The 23589-nt window shown below is 40.2% G+C and overlaps 1 non-coding gene across 1 annotated transcript; it reads left to right on the top strand.

The window, feature by feature from the left end:
• The first annotated feature begins 9199 nt into the window (after positions 1-9199).
• TRNAC-GCA (transfer RNA cysteine (anticodon GCA)) lies at positions 9200-9272 on the top strand. Its single transcript has one exon. It is a non-coding gene; the product is annotated as a tRNA-Cys (tRNA).
• Positions 9273-23589: the final 14317 nt, after the last annotated feature.

Genomic DNA, 23589 nt, shown 5'->3' with positions numbered 1-23589 from the left:
AGGGCCTCTTGATGAAAGTGAAAGTGGAGAGTGAAAAAGTTGGCTTAAAGCTCAACATTCAGAAAACGAAGATCATGGCATCTGGTCCCATCACTTCATGGGAAATAGATGGTGAAACAGTGGAAACAGTGTCAGACTTTATTTTTCTTGCACTCCAAAATCACTGCAGATGGTGATTGCAGCCATGAAATTAAAAGACACTTACTCCTTGGAAGGAAAGTTATGACCAACCCAGACAGCATATTCAAAAGCAGAGACATTACTTTGTCAACAAAGGTCCGTCTAGTCAAGGCTATTGTTTTTCCAGTGGTCATGTATGGATGTGAGAGTTGGACTATAAAGAAAGCTGAGCACCAAATAATTGATGCTTTTGAACTGTGGTGTTGGAGAACTCTTGACATTCCCTTGGACTGCAAGGAGATCCAACAGTCCATCCTAAAGGAAATCAGTCCTGGGTGTTCATTGGAATGACAGATGTTGAAGCTGAAACTCCAATATTTTGGCCACTTGATGAGAAGAGCTGACTCATTTGAAAAGACCCTGATGTTGGGAAAGATTGAAGGCAGGAGGAGAAGGGGATAACAGAGGATGAGATGGTTAGATGGCATCACTGACTCAATGGACATGAGTTTGGATAGACTCTGGAACTTGGTGATGGACAGGGAGGCCTGGCGTGCCGCAGTTCATGGGGTCACAAATAGTTGGACACGACTGAGCGACTGAACTGAACTGAACTGAAATGAGACCCTATAGGAATCCCTCAGGGGCTTGGCAGCCCTTCCTATCCTAACTGGACCTACCTCCCAGCCCATCCCAAGTCCCATCTGCTTCCAGCAGTCTTGAATAGCACTAAGAATCCACTCCCATTCATTTTTTACATATAGAATAGCAAAACCTAGAATGCTGGGAGAGTGCCTAGAATCTTACTTTTATCTTGTCACATAAGGAAATTGAAATATAAGAGCATTCTTCAAGTTTTCATGGGCTTGCCATGTGGCTCAGCTGGAAAAGAATCCACCTGCAATGCTGGAGACCTGGGGTCGATCCCTGGTTGGGAAGATCCCCTGGAGAAGGGAAAGGCTACCCACTCCAGTATTCTGGCCTGGAGAATCCTGTAGACTGTACAGTCCACGTGGTCGCAAAGAGTCGAACACGACTGAGCAGCTTTCACTTTCAAGTTTGCACAGGTAGTTGGGGTTAGTTACAACTAGAATTCAAGCTCAGATCTGTTGATATCAGACCTAGTGATCTTTTTAATACATGAGTTGCTTATATCCAATTATTGAATACATTCAGATTGCTACTTTAATTTATGCTGCGCTAAAGTGTCCTCCAAGAGTTTAATATGCCAATGTAATTTCCTTATGAGTCTCTGGGCTTCCTCTCTTGTCTCCCTTTTAATCTAAATCTACACATTATTCTCCTGATTAAAATCCACATAGAAGATAAAATAATATTAGATTTCTGGTTTAAAGTAGTATCTGAAAATGGACCTTTGTTTCCCAGTCTCTTCTTGGGGGTGGCGGGGACTGATGAAAATTCACAACCAGATGGAAAGAAAATCCGCCAGACAAAATAATATCAAAATTGGAAGGAATCCTCAGAACCTATGAAGAAATGAGTTTTGAGTATAACCTGCCCAATTATTGCATCATGAATATCACTGTTTGCCTAATAAAAGGGTGATTATTTGGAAAGAAGACAGGGAAATAGAGAGGGAGGGTGAAGATATTTTATTCCTCCCTCACAATTGCCTGCTGACTCAGAGAACCAGAAGTCGGAAGACCCAGAAAACCGGGGGCTGGCCCTCTATCTGGGGGTGCTGCCCTTTTAGTCTTGGCAGAGTACCATTCTCCTGTCACACACTCTCACCTGTCATCTCTTTTACAGTCATTCAGATATAGCAACGTCCAGAAAACATCTGGAAAGGAAACATGGAGAAACGTAGCAACACATTATATCTTAGAAGGGCAACTTCCAGCAAACAAGGCCCTGTAGATAGGGGCAGAGGTAAGAAGTAAGAAGGTGGCTGAATCTTTACGAATAGAGCAGCTGTATTCAGCATCAATTCAGAGGGTCACGGATCCAAGTAGTGGGAAATGAGACAGCACCTCTACAAAGTATCACTAACCCATGGCTCCAATATTAGCAACCATTAATATGCTCCCAATTATCAATTGGGCCAATTAGATGAATCACATGATAAACATCGAAAGAGAAGGAAAGAAAGAAGGAAGGAAGGCAGGGGAGAGAGGGAGGAAGGAGGAAGGAAGGGAAGAAAATTCAACATACACTGATAAGTCAATATATATTTTTCCTAAATTTACTAGTCAAATGAACAGAACTCTTTGCAACCCCATGGACTGCAGCCCTAAAATAATCAGCCCTAAATTATCCAGCCCTAAAGTAAAAGGAAATTCTGAGATATGCTACCACAAGGATGAAACTTGAAGACACTATGCTTAGTGAAATAAATCAGTCACAAAAATACAAATACCATATGATTCCACCTATATGAGGTTCCTAGAGTACAGAAAGTCAGAGAGATGGAAAGTGGAACAGTTGGTTGGGGGATGGGAGAGAGGAGAGATTTTGTTTTAATGTGTAAAGAGCACCCATTCTGTAGGGTGAAAACAGTTCTGGATATTGGTTTTACGACACTGTTAATGCACCTAAGGTTACTGAGCTGTACACTTAGAAATGGTTAAGATGGTAAATTTTATGTTATGTATATTTTACCACAGTTCTAAAAATTTAAGTCATTTAAAAGAAAAAAAAACAAAAAAATACTCATAATAAATTTTATGAGAAATGTTCTATGAGGAATAACTGAAATCTTTATTGAATTACATATGAGAAAAAAATTACTGAATGAAACAAATGAACTGTTACTTTAGGAGATGGCTCAATATCATTAGGATGCCGTTATCATTAATTTATAAATATGATTCATTCCAATCAAATCTCAGATATATGTTTTGCGGCTGAATAAAACAGTTCTCCCATTCATTGAAAAGAATAAATATCTGTTAGTAGACAAGAAAAAATAGAACTACAAATTAGTTTGAATTACCCAATATGGAAATGTATTAGAAAGATACACTACTTGAAAGAATATGATAATAGCACAAGGAATGACAGACAAATCATTAAAGTGAAGCAGAAAGCCCTGAAGCTCACATAAGAATCTATAATAAAGGTAAAAACAGAGTAAGAACAAATTATTCAATAAGTTATGTTTAGGCAATAGGCTAATCATTTGAAGAGAGAAGTGAAGTTAGATACCATACACCTTATACCATACATTAGAATAAATTTCATGCCAGTGAAATTTTTTATGTAAAGTAAATGAAGTAAAAAAAAATATAGAAAAAATACAGATGGATATTTTAAGAGAGCTCAGAGCAAAAAAGACTTTCTATGTATTTTCTGGAAAACATAAAAATTAAAGATAGAACAGGAAGCTTGAGAGTTGATTCCTCAGAGCTGGGGATGGGGAGGGGTAAAAGGGGTCTTAAAGATGCAGACCTAAGAGTTAAGGAGGAATTCATACTCAGCATACCAGGGTTGGGCCCTTTAAAGGCTGCCCCTCTAAAGAGCGGGCTAAAAAATTCCATCCAGTACCTGGGGGAAGAAAAAGCATCTGACAAAATTTCTGGGGAAAAAAAATCTCCTGAACGAAGGTGAAACCCTAGTCTATGTCATATGCAGGTACAGAGTACAAATTAGTACTATTTTCTTGGTAAAGGAAAAGCCAAGTCAGTGAAGAACATATGTGGATCTTGCAAGAATTTTTTTAATGCTCACTGGATATGAGCTTCCAAAAATATTACAAACCAGAAGAGGAAATAATCTTTCACGAGCAAAATCACAAGCTCAAAAAAGGTGGCTATTTAACACCCTTTAAAACTTCAGATTATAGAAGTTCTTCAACTGAAGAATATAAAGTAAGTATGTTTTCAATTCTGGGCTTCTCTGATGGCTCAGATGGTAAAGAATCTGCCTGCAATGCTGGAGACCCGGGTTCAATCCCTGGGTCGGGAAGATCCCCTGGAGAAGGGAATGGATACTCACTCCAGTATTCTTGCCTGTATAATTTCATGGACAGAGGAGCCTGGAGGGCTACAGGCCATGGGGTCCCAAAGAGTCTGACACGACTGAGTAACTAACACTCACTCACTCCTGGGGCTCCAGCTCAGCCATGTTTTAAATTACCAAGATGATTCAAAAAAGTTTTATACTTTTATGCCATATTGAAAGAAAAAAAATGTTTTATACCATATCAAAAGAAAAAGACATTACAAAAACAGAATAGATACATTTGAAAAAATAATAAAATAGAACTTAAAGAAATAAAAATAGTCATTAAACTAAAACATCAAAGAATACATTAAGCAGCAGGTGAATCCCAGATAAAGAGTATTAAAGAGTTGGAAGAAGTTCTGAGGTAATTACCCATGGAGTTGTAAAGAAATGGAAAATAAGAGCTGTTAAGAGATGTGGAAGATGAAATGAGAATGTCCAACATACATTTAATATAAGTTCCAGGAAAATAAACTAGGGAAAATGGCAAGAGGCAATATTTAAAGGAAAAATGGCTAAGAATTTTCCAGCATATATTAGTTCACTCCATATAGATTCATAAAGTCTTACCATGTGCCAGGGGCTTTTAGATAGTAGGGAGACAGTAGTGAATGAAACACGCAAATTCTTGCTTTCATGGCATATGCTTTCAAGCGGGAAAGGGATCATTTTTAAGTGCACTATAGATTCTGTGCATTACTAAGCTTTTGCTGGGGCAACAAACAACCCCATAATCTCAGTGCTTTACAATAACATGTATGTGTAGCTAATATTAGGAAGGCTGCAGATTGCCTGGGGCTTGGTTCCAGGCTATGGGTTGACTGTAGGTCTAACTCAACATGTCCTTTCATTCCAGGACACACGCTGAAGGAGAAGCCCCTATCTGGAACACTCGATTATAGAGGCAGAGGACAAAAATGTAAAACCCCAAGCTCATCATGCTGTTTATGTAAAACTTCTGCTTACAAGTGACATGTGTCACTTTCACTCACATTCTACTGGCAAAAGCAAGCCACATACTCAAACCTGGAATGAGGATGTTTGCTGCACTAGAGACAGGCATGGCCACAGAGAGTGCGTGTAATCCTCTGACAGGGGAGAAAATAAATAATAGGATCAAAAATATAAGCTATTATATAGGTTCAGTGATGGGGGTTGGAAAGGAGAAAACTAGAACAGGGAATGAGAACAGGAATGATTGCAGGGGAGGAGCAATTTTCTGCACTCCAGGAGACACTGGAGGACAGAGGAACTTGGTGTGCTACTGTCCATGGGGTCGCAAACAATTGGACATGATTTAGCGACTGAACAACAACAGTTTTATAACGGCCCAGTGATTAAGAATTCACCTTGTAATGCAGGGGATGTGGATTCAATCCCTGGTCAAAGAGCTAAGATCCCACATGCCTTGGAGCAACTAAGTCCATGCAACAACTAGGGAGTCCATGCACCACACTGAAAGACCCCACATGACGCAACTAAGACTTGATGCAGCTAAATAAATAAAGTGTGTCAAGGATGGACCATGCAGATGTCTTGGGAAGAATGTTTCAGGCAGGGAAATGGCAGATGCAAAAACTGTGAGTCGGGAGCAAGCCTGATGTGTTTTGTTGTTGTTCAGCTGCTAAGGTGTGTCTGACTCTTTGCAACCCCATGGACTGCAGCACTCCAAGCTTCCTTGTCCTTCATTATCTCCCAGAGTTTGCTTAAACTCAGGTCCATAAAGTCGGTGATGCCATCCAACCATCTCAACCTCTGTCGCCCCCTTCTCTTGCCCTCAATCTCTCCCAGCATCTTTCCAACGAGTCAGCTCTTTGCATCAGATGGCCAAAGTATTGGCACTTCAGCTTCAGCATCAGTCCTTCAAATGAATATTTAGGTTGATTTCCTTTAAGATTGACTGGTTGGATCTCCCTGTAGTCCAAGGGACTCTCAAGAGTCTTCTCCAACTCCACAGTTCAAAAGCATCAATTCTTTGGCACTCAGCCTTCTTTATGGTCCAACTCTCACATCCTTATATGACTACCAGAAAAACCATAGCTTTGACTATATGGACCTTTGTTGGCAAAGTGATGTCTCTGCTTTTTAATATACTGTCTAGGTTTGTCATAGCTTTTCTTACAAGGAGCAAGTGTCTCAGAGGCCACTGTGACTGGCATGAAGTGAAAGTAAAGGACAGTGATAGGGGAAAAGGTCAAAAAGATAACAGGAGCCAGAAGGTGTAGGGCTCCAAGGCCATGGCAGGGCTTTGTTTTCACTTGGAATGAGATGGGAAGCCACTGGAAAGCTTTGAGCAAGGATGCTTCTGAGCCAAAAGCATCATCTGGCTTCTATTTGACCTTGACCAGAGTGCAGATAATGGGCTAATGGGGAGCAAGGAGGACCAATTAGGAGACTATGATGATACCCAGACGAGGGAGAATGGGGTCAAGGGAAGGCAGTAGAAGTGGCTGAAATCTGAACACACATTTTCAACATGACTGCACATGAAGCTCAAATGAAGGAGTCAATCGTGATGCTCGGGGGTTTCGCCTGGACTGTTGGCAGGACTGAGTTGCTACCAGCCATGACAACGAAGACTGTAGCACGAAGAGACAGACAGAACACCAAAGCTCACTATTGAGGCACATTTAAGACATTCCCTTGGAGATATCCAGTGAATAAGCTCATCTGGAATTCAGGGGAGAGGTTCAGCCCACAGATATAAATTTGGAAGTCATCACCACACCATAGATCAAGGGATGACAAACCTTTTCTATAAAAGGCCAGACAGTAAATACCTTTGGCTTGGCAAGCCACATGTGATTTCACTTGCATGTTCTCATGTAAGATAAACGGTAGCAAGCGGGGTTTGGCCCCTGGACTGCAGGTTTGCAGACCTTGCTACAAAGGATTTTTAAGCCCATAAGTACGGATGAGATCACTAAGGGAATGAGTACAAACAGGAAAGAGAAGATATCCACATCCTGAGCAGGGAACACTCCAAAGCTAGAGTTAAGGAGATGGTGTGGAACCAACACATAGGCTGAAAAGGGTAGAGCAGTGAAGCGGGAAGAGAGCTAGGAGAGTATGGTGGCCTGAAAACCTGGTGAAGGAGAGGCTTTGAGTTAGGATCAGCTGTGTCAAATACCACCAACAAGTGTTCAAGGGTTCAAGTGAGCTGGGGACTGGGAACTGACCACTGATTTAACAACATGCCTCGTCATTCATGACCTAATTAGCACGTGTACAAAGAGAAAGGGGAAAAGAGTAATTGGTGTCAGAAAACACAGACAAGTCTTTCAAGGAGTTTTATTGGGAAGAGAGGGAAAATAATGGGCTGCCAGCTGCAGGGGAAGTGAAGTCAAGAAAGGGTTAAATTATTTAATTATTTGTTATTTTTAATGTTTACTTATTTACTTGGCTACACCAGGTCTTAGTTGCAGCACACGCAATCTTTAGATGAGGCACGTGGGATCTAGTTCCCTGACCAGGGATGGAACCCGGACCCACTGCATTAGAAGCTCAGAGTCTTAGCCACTGGATCACCAGAAAGATAAATAAAATTATATTTGTGTTCTGATGGAAAGTCCAGGAGATGGAAGTAGATGCATATGAGAGCGAGGGTAGAGTTCCTGGGATGGTACTTCGAGTAGACCAGAGATGACATCAAGTGTGTCAGTGGAGGGGTGGCTTTGATCAGTTCTTCCAAAGCAACAGAAGAGAAGGTGGTGTGTGTGGACAGAGATGTAGGGAAGCAGAGAGATGTGGTTCTGAGAACTTGGAGGTTTCGTCTAACAGTTCCCGTTTTCATGAAACAATGAGTCTGTAAACAGGACAAATGAAAAGAATTCTACCTCAGATACTTTACAGAGAAATACAAAGAAAAAAAACAGAGGAGGATTTTTAAAAATCTTTTAAAAAAGCAATATGAAAAGAAAAGACAGGACTTCCCTGTCCGCCTGCCAGTGCAAGGGACATGAGTTCGCTCGCTCATCCAGGAATATCCCACATGCCACAGAGCAGCTAAGCCTGTATACCACAACTACTAAGCTTGCACTCTAGAGCCCATGAGCCGCAGCTACTAAAGCCTGTGCACCCCAATGAGAAGCCACTGCAATAAGAAGCCCTCGCATCCCTGTGAAGATTAGCCCCTGCTCGCCGCAACTAGAGAAAATTCAGGAGCAGCAACAAAGATGCAGTGCTAGTGGTAAAAATATCTGCCTGCCTATGCTGGAGACACAGGAGACGTGAGTTTGATCTCCCTGGGTCAGGAAGATACCCTGGACAAGGAAATGGCAACCCGCTCCAGTATTCTTGCCTAGGAAATCCCCTGGACAGAGGAGCCTGGTGGGCTATAGTCCATGGGGTCGCAAAGAGTCAGATAGGACTGAGCACAGCACAGCTAATTTTTAAAAAGACAGGCTTCTTGTCCAACTTTCAGCAGCAATGCTGGAAGTCCGATGACAATAAAGTATCCTTCAAGTGAGATATCTGCTTCACTTTCACTCTAAGAGCCAACTTCCTGACATCTTTAGGTAAAGACTCACCTAGGCTGTAATTGCCACCAACGGTTGCCTTCTGTTAAAAAGGAAAAAGAACCAGGGAGAAAGAAATGGAAGACAAAAACGACACTGAGCAAGGACAATAAATAAGCATTAATGGTAAGAATTCTTGGAGCATTAGAAAACAAAGTGGAGGAAAACTACTAGGTCTCAATACCATGGAAGAGGGAGAAACCATGAGGATGAAAGTGGGAAAAGTTTTGATATTTTTAAAAGGTGAGGAGGCATAATAACAAACCTAAGGTTTTCCTAAGTTAAATAGGCATGTCACAAATTTAAGGATCAGTGCTGGTACAACTGAGTATCTACATGGAGGAGTTTGGAGCCCTTCCTTAGACCATACCACAAAGTTAACTCAAAAATAGATGATAGGTATACATGTAAGGGCTGAAAAATTGAAATGCAGAAGAAGGAAAAAAACATGCTGAACTTGGGTTAAGTCTTCTTGGACACAATTCCCAAAACACAAGTGACACAAGAGTTAATGCTATATCCATTATTTGTTTTCATACCTTATTCAAAAGTCCACATTGTATTTAATTGTAATGCGTAGCTTCAGCTGCTTCTGGGCTTCCCTGGTGGCTCAGATGGTAAAGCGTCTGTCTGCAATGCAGGAGGCCCCAGGTTCGATCCCTGGGTTGGGAAGATACCCTGGAGAAGGAAATGGCAGCCCACCCCAGTATTCTTGCCTGGAAAATCCCATGGACAGCAGAGCCTGGTAGGCTACTGTCCATGGGGTTGCAAAGAGTCGGACACGACTGAGCAATTTCATTTTTAGCTTCAGCTGCATGCAACAAATTCTGGTAAATTCTCTTTTCATTTTTATTCTATTACAAATATTTTCTAATTTTCCTTGTTATGGCTTCTTAGATACATCCATCATTTAAAAGTGGACATTTAATTTTCAAATACATGAGATTTTTTAAAGTATCTTTGATACTAATTTCTTATTTAAATGCTTTCTTCTCTGCAATCATCCTCTGTGTTTTTTCAATCTTTTAACTCTATTGAGACTTTCAATGGCTAAGTCAAAGATCTCTCTTGGTAAATGTCGCACTGCACTGAAAATAGGTGGGTTATTTTCAAATGTCTGTTGATATTGATTTCTAACATATTTCCACAGTGGTAAGAGAATAGACTTTGTATGACAGCAATATTTTTTGGGGGGGCTCCAGAATCACTGCAGATGGTGACTGCAGCCATGAAATTAAAAGACGCTTACTCCTTGGAAGAAAACTTATGACCAACCTAGATAGCATATTCAAAAGCAGAGACATTACTTTGCCAACAAAGGTCTGTCTAGTCAAGGCTTTTCCAGTAGTCATGTATGGATGTGAGAGTAGGACTGTGAAGAAAGCTGAACACCGAAGAATTGATGCTTTTGAACTGTGGTGCTGGAGAAGACTCTTGAGAGTCCCTTGGACTGCAAGGAGATCCAACCAGTCCATTCTGAAGGAGATCAGCGCTGGGTGTTCTTTGGAAGGACTGATGCTAAAGCTGAAACTCCAGTACTTGGCCACCTCATGCGAAGAGTTGACTCATTGGAAAAGACTCTGATGCTGAGAGGGATTGGGGGCAGGAGGAGAAGGGGATGACAGAGGACGAGATGGCTGGATGGCATCACTGACTCGACGGATGTGAGTTTGAGCAAACTCTGGGAGATGGTGATGGACAGGGAGGCCTGGTGTGCTGCGATTCATGGGGTCGCAAAGAGTCGGACACGACTGAGCGACTGACCTGAACTGAACTGAATGCTTTTAGACCATGAAATTTTTGGACCTTGTTTTATGTCCCCAGAAATATTCCAGTGTCTTCTGGTTGATAGTCTATAGAAATGTGAATGGAATTTGTATCCCATTGTTGTGTGAAAACTGTATAAATCTTAATTAATTGAATTGGTTCATAGTGCTTTTCAGGCCTACTATATCTTCTCACTTCTCTGTATATTCATCCTATTAACTTTTGAGAGTTTGATATTGAAACTCCAACTAAAAACCTTAATTTATCTACTTAAAGAAACACTTGCAATGTATAGTGGAACTATAGGTAACCTCGTTCTTTATTTTCCAAGTTTCTTATAAATGTCTTATCATACTTTCATAATTTAAAATACAAAAAAGAAAGAAAAAAAAACAGAGACAAAAAGAAAATTAGATAAATTGGACTTCACTAAAATTAAAAGCTTTTGTGCTACAAGTGATGCCATCAAGAGAGTAAAGGACAATCCACAGAACAGGGAAAAATTTTGCAAACATGCATGTGATACAAGACTTGTATCCAAAATATATAAAGAATTCTTACAAGTCAATAACAACAAGATAAATAAATAACAACAGGCAAAGGACTGAATAGACATTTCTCCCAAAAAGACATAGAAATGACTGAAAAGAACATGAAAAATTCTCAACATTATTAGCCATCAGGGAAATGCAAATTAAAACCACAACAAAGTACCACTTCACATCCATTAAGATGGTTATATATATATATATATATATATATATATATATCTTTAATGTCATCCCAAATGTTAGTGAGGAAGTGGAGAAATTGGAACCCTCATACATTGTTAGTGGGATGTAAAATGGTGCCAATTGAAAACATATGGCTACCCAAAAACTTGTACTTGAAAGTTTCACTGCACCATTATTTATAATCACCAGAAAGTGGAAACAGTCCAAGTGTTCCCCAACTGATGGATGGAAAGATAAGTACCAGTGATGCATACAATGGATTATTACTCAGCCATAAAAAGGAATGAAGCACTGATATATAGTACAACCTGGATGAACCTTAAAAACATTATTTTACAGCAGCTTCTCACTAGCTATGTATTTTACACGTTGTATAAATGTTAATGCTACTCTCTCAATTCATCCCACCCTCCCCTTCCCCCATTCCACAGGCGACTCAGCTCGGTTCTCTGTGATGACCTAGAAGGGTGGGATGGGGAGGGTAGGAGGGAGGTCTAAGAGGGAGGGCATATATGTATACATATAGCTGATTCCCTGGTGGCTCGGAAAGTAAAGCACCTGCCTGCAATGTGGAAGACCTGGGTACGATCCCTGGGTTGGGGAGATCCCCTGGAGAAAGAAATGGCACCCCACTCTAATACTCTTGCCTGGAAAATCCCATGGATGGAGGAGCCTGGGAGGCTACAGTCCATGAGGTCACAAAGAGTCAGACACAACTGAGTGACTTCACGTTCACTTTCATAGCTGATTCACTTTGTTGTATAGCAGAAACTAACACAACATTGTAAAACAATTATACTCCAATAAAAAAATAAAGTTAAAAGCTACAAATTTCTCTCAAAAAATTTATGTGTATAGCAAAAAGGACTTTAAAAATACCTCTTTTAATTGTACCACTTGTTATAATGCTATTACCTGCTTTGGTTCAAATGGAAGTATTTTTTAAATTTTTATTTCTGTGTTTTTTAAAATACTAAGGCAAAGACTTTTCTTGAAAAAATTATTTTAAGTGGAAGAAGTCAGTTACGAAAGACTACATATTGTACAACTCCATTTATGTGAGATATCCAGAACAGACTTATCCATACAGACCATACACAAGATTAGAAGTTGACAAGGGCAGAGGGGAACGAAGAAGGACTGGTACTATGACTGATAGAGGATGGGTATTCTTCCTGGGTTGACAGAAATGTTGTAAAGTTACGCTGTGGTGATGGTTGCACCGCTCTGTGAATATATTAGAAACCATTGAATCCCATGCGTTAAATGGATGAACTGTTCAGCTGATGAATTACATCTCACTACTGCCGTTTAAAATATTGTAAAGTAGGGGCTCCCCAAGTGGCTCTAGTGGTAAAGAACCTACCTGCCAATGCAGGAAATATAAGAGATGCGGGTTTGATCCCTGTGTTGGGAAGATCCCTTGGAGGAAGCCATGACAACCCACTCCAGTATTCTTTGCACATAAGGGTAACCCCTAAGAGATAGATTATCTGTATAATTTCTAAGCCAGCAGAAGTAAAGTGAGAACTAAAAAAACTGTTCAAGTCAAGGGATGCTGGGAAAGGAGGGGAAAGAAGTGAAGGAAAAGTGAAAACACGTTGAGGGCATAAACACATTTTTAAAAGAAATTGGAATAACTATATTCCATATGATAGCATGCATATGTATTTTCAAGGCACAAGTATTATTTTATGTTGTTGAAAATACTGAGTTGGTCAAAAAGTTTTTTGTTTTTTTTCCATAAGATATTATGGAAAAACCTGAACAAACTTTTTGGCCAACTCAGTATCTGTGAGAAGTAAAATTATAAAAACACACACTTAAAAAATACTGGGGGTGGGAAGAAGCTGAATGGGGGAGAGGGCTTCTGCTGTATTTATCATACTATTTCGTCATTAAATGATCAGAAATGCTATGGCAAATTGTTACTATCTATTAAATCTGAGCAAATAAGAATTTTTAAATTGTCTCATTTATTTATGTAGTTTTGGCTGTGTTGGGTCTGTTGCTGCTTGGGCTTTTCTCCAGTTGTTCTAAGCAGAGGCTACTCTCTAGCTGTGGTGGGCAGGCTTCTCAGTGGCGTGGCTTTTCTTGTTGCAGAGCATGGGCTCTAGAGCACAGGCTCAGTATTTGCAGCACACAGGCTTAGTTGCTCCAAGGCACGTGGGATCTTTCCAGACTAGGGATTGAACCTGTGTCTCCTGCATTGGCAGGTAGATTTCTTTATCACTGAGCCACCAGGGAAGCCCACAATTAAGGTTTTAAGTGTCTATATTTCATACCATTTTACCTTGACAATCTGTCTTAATTAAAAGGCAATAAAAATAGTGGGTTGGCGAGAGTTTAGGAAAATGGTGCCCCGCCCCTGCTGATAAATGTGTAAATCTGTACAAATGTGAAGAGGGAATTTTGACACTATGGAGCAAAAGTTTCAAACATGCACATTTTTTTGGTGAAGCAATAACTCTTCTAGGAAAATGCTCATTTGTGTGCACAAAGATTTAAGTAAAACTGATGTCTGCTCTAGTTCTTTTTGTATGTGTGTATGGGCTAAGTCACTTCAGTTGTGTCTGACTATTTGCAACCCTATAGACAGTAGCCTGTCGGGCTCTTCTGCCCATGGGGATTCTCCAGACAAGAATCCTGGGGTAGGTTGCCACGCCCTCCTCCAGGGGATCTTCCTGACCCAGCGGTAAAACCCTGGTCTCTTCCATCTCCTGAGCTGGGTTCTTTACTGCTGGGAAGCCCATAGTTCCTTACATATATATGTGCAAGTATAGACACATGAACATAGAAATATTCATGGTGAAGTAGAATGTCTACTAGTTGAACATAATATTCAAAAGCACTGCGCAGTTGCTCTAAATAACTCACTGGGGAAAGAGATAGTCTTAGGGCCCTAAGAACTGGATGAAAGTTACGAGCCCTTTGAAGAAAGGCAGATGCACATAATACAGAAAAGAATTTGGAGACAATGCCAGTGGGTCCCGAAGGACTTAAAATACAGATGTTTTATTCGGGAAGAAAAACCTGCCAACTAACTCGTCTAATTCTCCTCCAAAAGCCTCTTCCTCCAGGCAGCTTTTGCTGTGCCCTGACCTCTCCATCCTACCCAGACTCAGATAGGCACCCCTTCTTTAAGACCCTATCCGAATCTGTCATGTTGCTGTTGTTTAGTCGCTAAGTCATGTCCAATTCTTTGGCGACCCAGTGGACTATAGGCCGCCAGGCTCCTCTGTCCATGGGATTTCCCAGGCAAGAACACTGGAAGGGGTTGCCATTTCCTTATCCAGCGGTTTTTCCTGACCCAGGAATGAAACCCACATCTCTTACACTGGCAGACGGGTTCTTTACTGCTGAGCCATGGAGGAATCCCATATAAATCTGTACCCTGATGCTATCACTGTGTATGGTGATTGTCTGTTTTCTCTCTTTCCCACAATCATCTTTGAGAACAGGGCGTACCACTCAGTTGGCTTCATATCCCTAGCACAGTGCAAGTTCTGGTTCAGGCATAAACATTTGTTGACCAGATAACTGTGTGAACATTTCTGCAGGAAAGTGACATTGCTTCATGTTGTATCTAGATAATGCCTCACAAAGAGAAACATCCTTCTCATATTCATTAATCCACAATCAGTGTAAACAACTGATCAGGCTGTATATACACCCAACACCCAAGGCTTAGCAGATTCTCTTTCGCAATATGCTAGATTTGAAATGCAGCCTTATCTCAAAGAATCAGACATAAAACATGCTACATGTAAGTTGCAAATATGGCACTTGAGAAGCAAGATTCTGACATCCAATGTGACTTAGCCCTGGGTTCGGCCCTCACCAGCCTCAGCAAAAATGCAGACAGACTGTGGCTCCTGGAGGCACACTAGATGCAGAGAAGCTGAAGATATAGTCAACCAGATTTTGGAAATAACTACAACAGGAGGTCTGAAAAACAAAGAGGCTGTTTTCATCTCATCAGTCCTAGATGAAGACATCAAGCCCTGAGCCTTTGGAGGAGGAGCACTGACTCCAAGACCCTAGACTACCAGAGAACTAACCCTAGGGAATATCAAATAGTGAGAGCATGACATACAGGAAATCACTTGAGTATAAGACCTGGCATCACCCAACGACCAGTAGCACCCTATGCAGGACACCTCATCTAAACAACAAACAAAACAAAAATACAAACCCAATCATCAGCAGACAGAACTACCACCTCACTCAGCCTTGCCCATCAGAGGGGGAAAAAAAAAGCTCAGCACAACTCTCACCCTATACGAAGCTTATACAAACCACTGGACCAACCTTCAGTTCAGTTCAGTTCAGTTCACTCGCTCAGTCGTGTCCTACTCTTTGCAACCCCATGAATCGCAGCATGCCAGGCCTCCCTGTCCATCACCATCTCCCAGAGTTCACTCAGACTCACGTCCATCGAGTCAGTGATGCCATCCAGCCATCTCATCCTCTGTCGTCCCCTTCTCCTCTTGCCCCCAATCTCTCTCCCAGCATCAAAGTCTTTTCCAATGAGTCAACTCTTCTCATGAGGTGGCCAAGTACTGGAGTTTCAGCTTTAGCATCATTCCCTCCAAAGAAATCCCAGGGCTGATCTCCTTTAGGGTGGACTGGTTGGATCTCCTTGCAATCCAAGGGACTCTCAAGAGTCTTCTCCAACACCACACTTCAAAAGCATCAATTCTTTGGCACTCAGCCTTCTTCACAGTCCAACTCTCACACCCATACATGACTACTGGAAAAACCATAGCCTTGACTAGATGGACCTTAGTCGGCAAAGTAATGTCTCTGCTTTTGAATATGCTATCTAGGTTGGTCATAACTTTTCTTCCAAGGAGTAAGTGTCTTTTAATTTCATGGCTGCAGTCACCATCTGCAGTGATTTTGGAGCCCCGCAAAATAAAATCTGACACTGTTTCCACTGTTTCCCCATCTATTTGCCATGAAGTGATGGGACCGGATGCCATGATCTTTGTTTCCTGAATGTTGAGCTTTAAGCCAACTTTTTCACTCTCCGCTTTCACTTTCACCAAGAGGCTTTTTAGTTCCTCTTCACTTTCTGCCATAAGGGTGGTGTCATCTGCATATCTGAGGTTATTCATATTTCTCCCGGCAATCTCGATTCCAGCTTGTGTTTCTTCCAGTCCACCATTTCTCATGATGTACCTTAGGAGGGCAGAAACCATAAAGAAGAAAGAATTCAACCTTGAAGCCTGGGAAAAGGAAACTTCAAACACAATAAGTTAAAAAATATATATAATGAAAAGGCAGAGAAATACTACACAAAGGAAGGAACAAACTAGAAACAGTGAAGTCCAAATGAATGAAGAGGAAGTAGGCAAACTACCTGAAAAATAATTCAAAATAATGACAGTAAAGATGATCAAAAACTTTGAAAACAGGATGGAGAAAATGCAAGAATCAATTAACAAAGACCTAAAAGAATTAAAGGATAAATATACAGAGACAACACAATTACTGAAATTAAAAATACTCTAGAAGGAATTAATAGCAGAATATCTGAAACAGAAGAACGAATCAGTGAGCTGGAAGATAAAATGGTGGAAATCACTTCTGAACAGCAGAATAAAGTAAAAAGAATGAACAGAACTGAGGATAGTCTCAGAAACCTCCGGGCAATATCAAACTCACCAACATTTGAATTATAGCGGTCCCAGAAGAAGAAGAGTAAAAGAAAGTGTATGAGAAAATTTTTGAAGACATTATAGATGAAAATTACCCCAACATGGAAAAGGAAATAGTCAATCAAATCCAAAAGGCACAAAGAGTCACATGCAGGATAAACCCAAGCAGAAACATGCCAAGACACATACTAATAAAACTAACAAAGACAAAACACAAAGAAAGAATATTAAAAGCAGCAAGGGAAAAGCAACAAGTAACATACAAGGGAAACCCCATATGTTTAACAGCTGATCTTTCAGCAGAAACTCTGCAGGCCAGAAGGGAATGGCAGGATATATTTCAAGTACTGAAAGGGAAAAATATACCAAGATTACTGTACCTGGCAAGGATCTCATTCAAAATTGATGGAGAAATAAAAAGCTTTTCAGACAAACAAAAGTTAAGAGAATTCAGCACTACCAAACCAGCCTTACAACAAATGTTAAACAGACTTAAACAGTCAAGAGATACAAGAGAGGAAAAAAGATCTACAAAATCAACACAAACAATTAAGAAATGGCAATAGGAATATATATATCAATAATTACTTTAAATGTAAATGGATTGAATGTGCCAACCAAAAGACACAGACTGGCTGAATGGATACAAAAACAAGACCCATATATATGCTGTCTACAAGAAACCCATTTCAGACCTCAAGACACATATAGACTGAAAGTAAGAAGATGGAAAAATATATTCCATGAAAATGGGAAACAAAAGAAAGCTGGAATAGCAATCCTCATATCAGACAAAATAGACCTTAAAATAAAGAAGATTACAAGAGATAAGTAAGGACATTATATAATGATCAAGGGATTAATCCAAGAGGAAGACATAACAATTGTAAATATTTATGCACCCAAAATAGGAGCACCTCAATACATAAGCAGAAAAGGAAATGGCAACCCACTCCAGTGCTCTTGCCTGGAAAATCCCATGGATGGAGGAGCCTGGTAGGCTACACTCCATGTGGGCGCTAAGAGTCGGACACGACAGAGCGACTTCACTTTCACTTTTTACTTTCATGCATTGGAGAAGGAAATGGCAACCCAATCCAGTATTCTTGCATGGAGAATCTCAGGGACAGAAGAGCCTGGTGGGCTGCCATTTATGGGGTCACACAGAGTCGGACATGACTGAAGCAACTTAGCAGCAGCAGCAGCAGCAATACCTAAGACAAACACTAACAGACAAAAGGAGAAATTCACATTAACACAATAATAGCAGGAGACTTTAACACCCCACTCACACCAATGGACAGATCATCAAAACAGAAAATTAATAAGGAAACACAAGTCTTAAATGATACATTAGATGAGATGGATCTCATTGATATCTTCAGGACATTCCATCCAAATGGAGAAGAATACACCTTCTTCTCAAGTGCACATGCAATATTCTCCAGGTCACAAATCTTGGGTCACAAATCAAATGTCAGTAAATTTAAGAAAATTGAAATCATATCAAGCATCTTTTCCAACCACAACATTATGAGACTAGATATCAATTACAAGAAAAAAACTGTAAAAAACATAAACACATGGAGATTAAACAACACATTTCTAAATAACCAACAGGTTACTGAAGAAATCAAAAAGGAAATCAAACAATTTCTAGAAACAAATGACAGAAAAACAGGACAACTCAAAACCAATGGGATGCAGCAAAAGCAGTTCTAAGAGGGACGTTTATAGCAATACAATCCTACCTCAGGAAACAAGAAAAACATCGAATAGACAACCTAAATTTACACCTCAAACAACTGGAAAAAGAAGAAGAAGAAGAACAACAACAACAACAACAAAAAAAGCCAAAATTAGTAGAAGGAAAGAAACCATAAAGATCTGAGCAGAAATAAATGAAAAAGAAATGAAAGAACCAATAGTAAAGATTAATAAAACTAAAAGCTGGTTCTTTGAAAGATAAACAAAATTCACAAACCTTTAGCCAGAGTCATCAAGAAAAAAAGAGAGAAGAATCAGATCAACAAAATTAGAAATGAAAAAGGAGAGGTTACAACAGACAATGCAGAAATACAAAGGATTATGAGACCATTATGCACAACTATATGGCAACAAAATGGATAACCTGGAAGAAATGGACAGATTCTTAGAAAAGTTCAATCTTCCATGACTGAACCAGGAAGAAATAGAAATTATGAACAACCCAATTACAAGCACTGAAACTGAAGCTGTGATCAAATATCTCCTAAAAAACAAAAGCCCAGGACCAGATGGCTTCACAGGAGAATGCTATCAAACATTTAGGGAAGAGCTAATGGCTACCCTTCTAAAACTCTTTCAAAAAATTGCAGAGGAAGGAACACCCAAACTCATTCTATGAGGCCACCATCACCCTGATACCAAAACCAGACAAAGACATCACAAAAAAAAGAAAACTATAGGCCAATACCAGTGATGAACATAGATGCGAAAATCCTCAACAAAATTTTAGCAAACAGCAGCACATCAAAAAGCTCACACTCCATGACTAAGTTGGGTTTATTCCAGGGATGAAATGATTCTTCAATATATGCAAATAAATCAATGTGATACACCATATTAAATTGAAAGATAAAAACCATATGATAATCTTACCAGGTGCAGAAAAAGCCTTTGACAAAATTCAGCACCCATTTATGATTAAAACTCTTCAAAAAATGGGCATAGAAGGAATCCTACCTCAACACAGTAAAGGCCATATATGATAAGCCTAGAGCAAACATTATTCTCAATGGTGAAAAATTGAAAGCATTCCCCCTAAGATCAGGAACAAGACAAGGGTGTCCACTTTCACCACTACTATTCAACATAGTTCTGGAAGTCCTAGCTACAGCAATCAGAGAAGAAAAAGAAATAAAAGGAATCCAGATTGGAAAAGAAGAAGTAAAGCTCTCACTGTTTGCAGATGACATGACGTTGTACATAGAAAACCATAAAGATAGTATCAGAAAATTACTAGAGCTAATTAGTGAATTTAGCAAAGTTGCAGGATATAAAATCAATACACAGAAATTGCTTGCATTTCTATATACTAACAATGAAAAATCAGAAAGAGAAATTAAGGAATCAATCCCATTCACTATTGCAACAAAAAGAATTAAATATCCAGGAATAAACTTACCTAAGGAGACAAAAGAACTGTACACAGAAAATTATAAGACACTGGTGAAAGAAATCGAAGACAACATAAACAGATGGAGAGATATATACCATGTTCCTGGGTAGGAAGAATCAATATTGTGAAAATGACTACTACCAAACCCAATTTACAGATTCAGTGCAATCCTTATCAAATTACCAAAGGCATTTTTCACAGAACTAGAACAAAAAATTTCACAATTCATATGGAAACACAAAAGACTCCGAATAGCGAAAGCAGTCTTGAGAAAGAAGAATGGAGCTGGAGAAATCAACCTTCCTGACTTCAGATTATACTACTAAGCTACAATCATCAAGACAGTATGGCACTGGCACAAAAACAGAAATATAGACCAATGAAACAAGATAAGAAGTCCAGAAAAAAAACCCATGCGCCTATAGGTACCTTATTTTTGACATAGGAGGCAAGAATATACAATGGGACAAATACCACCTCCTAGAGTAATGGAAATAAAAACAAAAGTAAACAAGTGGGACCTGATTACACTTACAAGCTTTTGCACAGCAAAGGAAACTATAAGCAAGGTGAAAAGACAGCCCTCAGAATGGGAGAAAATAATAGCAAATGAAATAACTGACAAAGGATTAATTTCCAAAATATACAAGCAGCTCATACAACTCAATACCAGAAAAACAAACAACCCAAACAAAAATGGGAAAAAGACCTAAACAGACATTTTCCCAAAGACATACAGATGGCTAACAAACACATGAAAAGATGCTCAACATCACTCATTATTAGAGAAATGCCAATCAAAACTATAATGAGATATCACCTCACATTGGTCAAAATGGCCATCATCAAAAAGTCTACAAACAATAAATGCTGGAGAGGGTGTGGAGAAAGGGAACCCTCTTGTACTGTTGGTGGGAATGTAAACTGATACAGCCACTATGGAAGATGGTATAGAGATTCCTTAAAAAAACTAAGAATAAAACCACCATATGACCCAGCAACCCCACTCCTAGGTATATACCCCGAGGACACTAAACTTGAAAAAACACATGTATCCCAGTGTTCATTGCAGCACTATTTACAACAGCTAGAACATGGAAGCAACCCAGATGTCCATTGACAGATGAATGGATAAAGAAGTTGTGGTACATATACGCAGTGGAATACTGCTGCTGCTGCTGCTGCTAAGTCGCTTCAGTCGTGTCCAACTCTTAGCGACCGCATGGACTACAGCCCACCAGGCTCCTCTGTCCATGGGATTTCCAGGCAAGAGTACTGGAGTAGGGTGCCATTGCCTTCTCTCAGCCATAAAAAGGACCGTCTTTGAGTCAGTTCAAATGAGGTTGATGACCCTAGAGCCAATTACACAGGGTGAAGTAAATCAGAAAGAGAAAGATAATATCGTATTCTAACACATATATGCAGAATCTAGAAAAATGGTACTGAAGAATTTATTCACAGGGCAGCAGTGGAGAAACAGACATAAGGAATAGACATATGAACATGGGGAGAGGGGAGGAGAGGGTGAGATGTAGGGAAAGAGTAACATGGAAACCTACATTACCATATATAAAATAGAAAGCCAACGGGAATATGCTGTATGGCTCAGGAAACTCAAACAGGGGCTTTGTATCAATCTAGAGGGGTGGGATGGGGAGGGAGATGGGAGGGAGGTTCAAAAGGGAGGGGATATATGTATACCTATGGCTTATTCATGTTGATGTTTGGCAGAAAACAACAAAACTCTGTAAAGCAATTATCCTTCAATTAAAGAATAAATTAATTTTTAAAAATAAAAGTAATGATCCAAAAAATAAAGAAATACAGTCAAATTAGCAGCCGGCTGCCGGTTTTCATTCCCGAGGACAAGCTCTCCAATCTTTTCTGAAGTTATTCCCTCCCTTTCCCTTCCTGTTATTCTGTATTTCCATCAAGCGGAGCCCATGAATGCGTTTCCCTGCCAGCTATTCAAGAGCCGGTTCCCGCTGGAGCTGGCGACACAGAACCTATTAATAAGCAAACACAACAAACTGGCTCATTCTCCTCATAGTTGAATTCCTCTGCTGCCTATTTCTCAAACACTTCCCTTTAGGGTTTTCCTGCAGAGTCCCATTCATTTAGAGGAAATGTGGGAAATTGTTTAACGTTTCTTATTGTAAGTGAGTGGTGGTAAATGCTGGTTACATGTGCAGAGTAAAATGTGTCTCTTCTCCTTGACCTCCAAACCTAGCTGGTGGCCCTGGCAAAATCTGAGCCTCACATCCCGCATGGGGCTCTCATCACCATGACGTGGTCAGTAGAGTGGGCTTTGAGGCGAAAGGCTTTCATTCCTAGCATGGTGGTGATGGTGGTTTAGTCCCTAAGTCATGTCCAACTCTTTTCATCCCCATGGACTGGGGCCTGTGAGGCTCCTCTGTCCATGGAATTTTCCAGACAAGAATACTGGAGTGGGTTGCCATTTCATTCTCCAGAGGATCTTCCCTACCTAGGGGTTGAACCTGCATCTCCTACATTGACAGGTGGATTCTTTACCACTGAGCCACCTGGGAAGCTCATTCCTAGTATACCTGCCCTTCAGCCTGCACTTGAGTTAAATTACTCTCCCATTCTTTGCCTTGGTTCCTCCAACTGAAAAATGATGAAAAGTATCTTGGCTCCGTACATATTTTTTAAGAATTTTTTTTTATGTGGATCATTTTTAGAGTCTTTACTGAAGCTGTTACAATAGTGCTTCTGTTTTACGTTTTGTTTTTTGGCCACAAGGCATGTGCCACCTTAGCTCCCTGACCAGGGATCCAACCCTCAGCCCCCTGTGTTGGAAGGCAATGTCTCAACTTCCGGGGAAGTCCCAGCTCTTTACGTATTTGATTAAAAGCAATTCAGTGGTACACTGTTTCACACCTACTCTGGGCTATTAAATGGTTGAGGCTTCATGATAAGCATGGAAGAGCTTCTATCATTTCAGATTGATTCCAAACAGGGGCTGGGAAACAATGTTAGTAAAAAACTTAAGTTCTGAAGGAAATGATGGGAGCAGACAAATATTAAGTATTTGGTTCTGCTGTCCCCATACAAGGGGAAAGAAAGGAAAGAGTCTGATTACCCAGAGAAGAAAAGCATAAGCCTATCTCATCCTGCTTTCTATTAATAAAAAATGAATTTTTATTATTCTGTTAGCTAGCTCCTCTAAAACATCTCAGAGAATAGAGTTTTAGAGAGCTTCCCTCCTGTAATTGAGGGGTAGTATTTAGAGTAAAGGGCTTCCCAGGTGGCACCAGTGAAGGAAAGGAAACACAAGAAAGGAAGCAACTCACATAAGAGTAAAAAAGCTAGTCTGTGGGGTCTTTCCTAGTGGCTCAGTGGTTAAGAGTTCCAGAAAAACATCTATTTCTGCTTTATTGACTATGCCAAAGCCTTTGATTGTGTGGATCACAATACACTGTGGAAAATTCTGAAAGAGATGGGCATACCAGACCACCTGACCTGCCTCTTGAGAAATCTGTATGCAGGTCAGGAAGCAACACTTAGAACTGGACATGGAACAACAGACTGGTTCCAAATAGGAAAAGGAGTATGTCAAGGGTGTACATTGTCACCCTGCTTATTTAACTTATATGCAGAGTACATCATGAGAAATGCTGGGCTGGAAGAAGCACAAGCTGGAA

This window comes from Budorcas taxicolor, chromosome 8 (genome assembly GCF_023091745.1).
Source record: "Budorcas taxicolor isolate Tak-1 chromosome 8, Takin1.1, whole genome shotgun sequence".
Taxonomy (NCBI): domain Eukaryota; kingdom Metazoa; phylum Chordata; class Mammalia; order Artiodactyla; family Bovidae; genus Budorcas; species Budorcas taxicolor.
The sequence above is the reverse complement of the archived record's forward strand: the minus strand, read 5'-3'. Positions and strand labels throughout refer to the sequence as shown.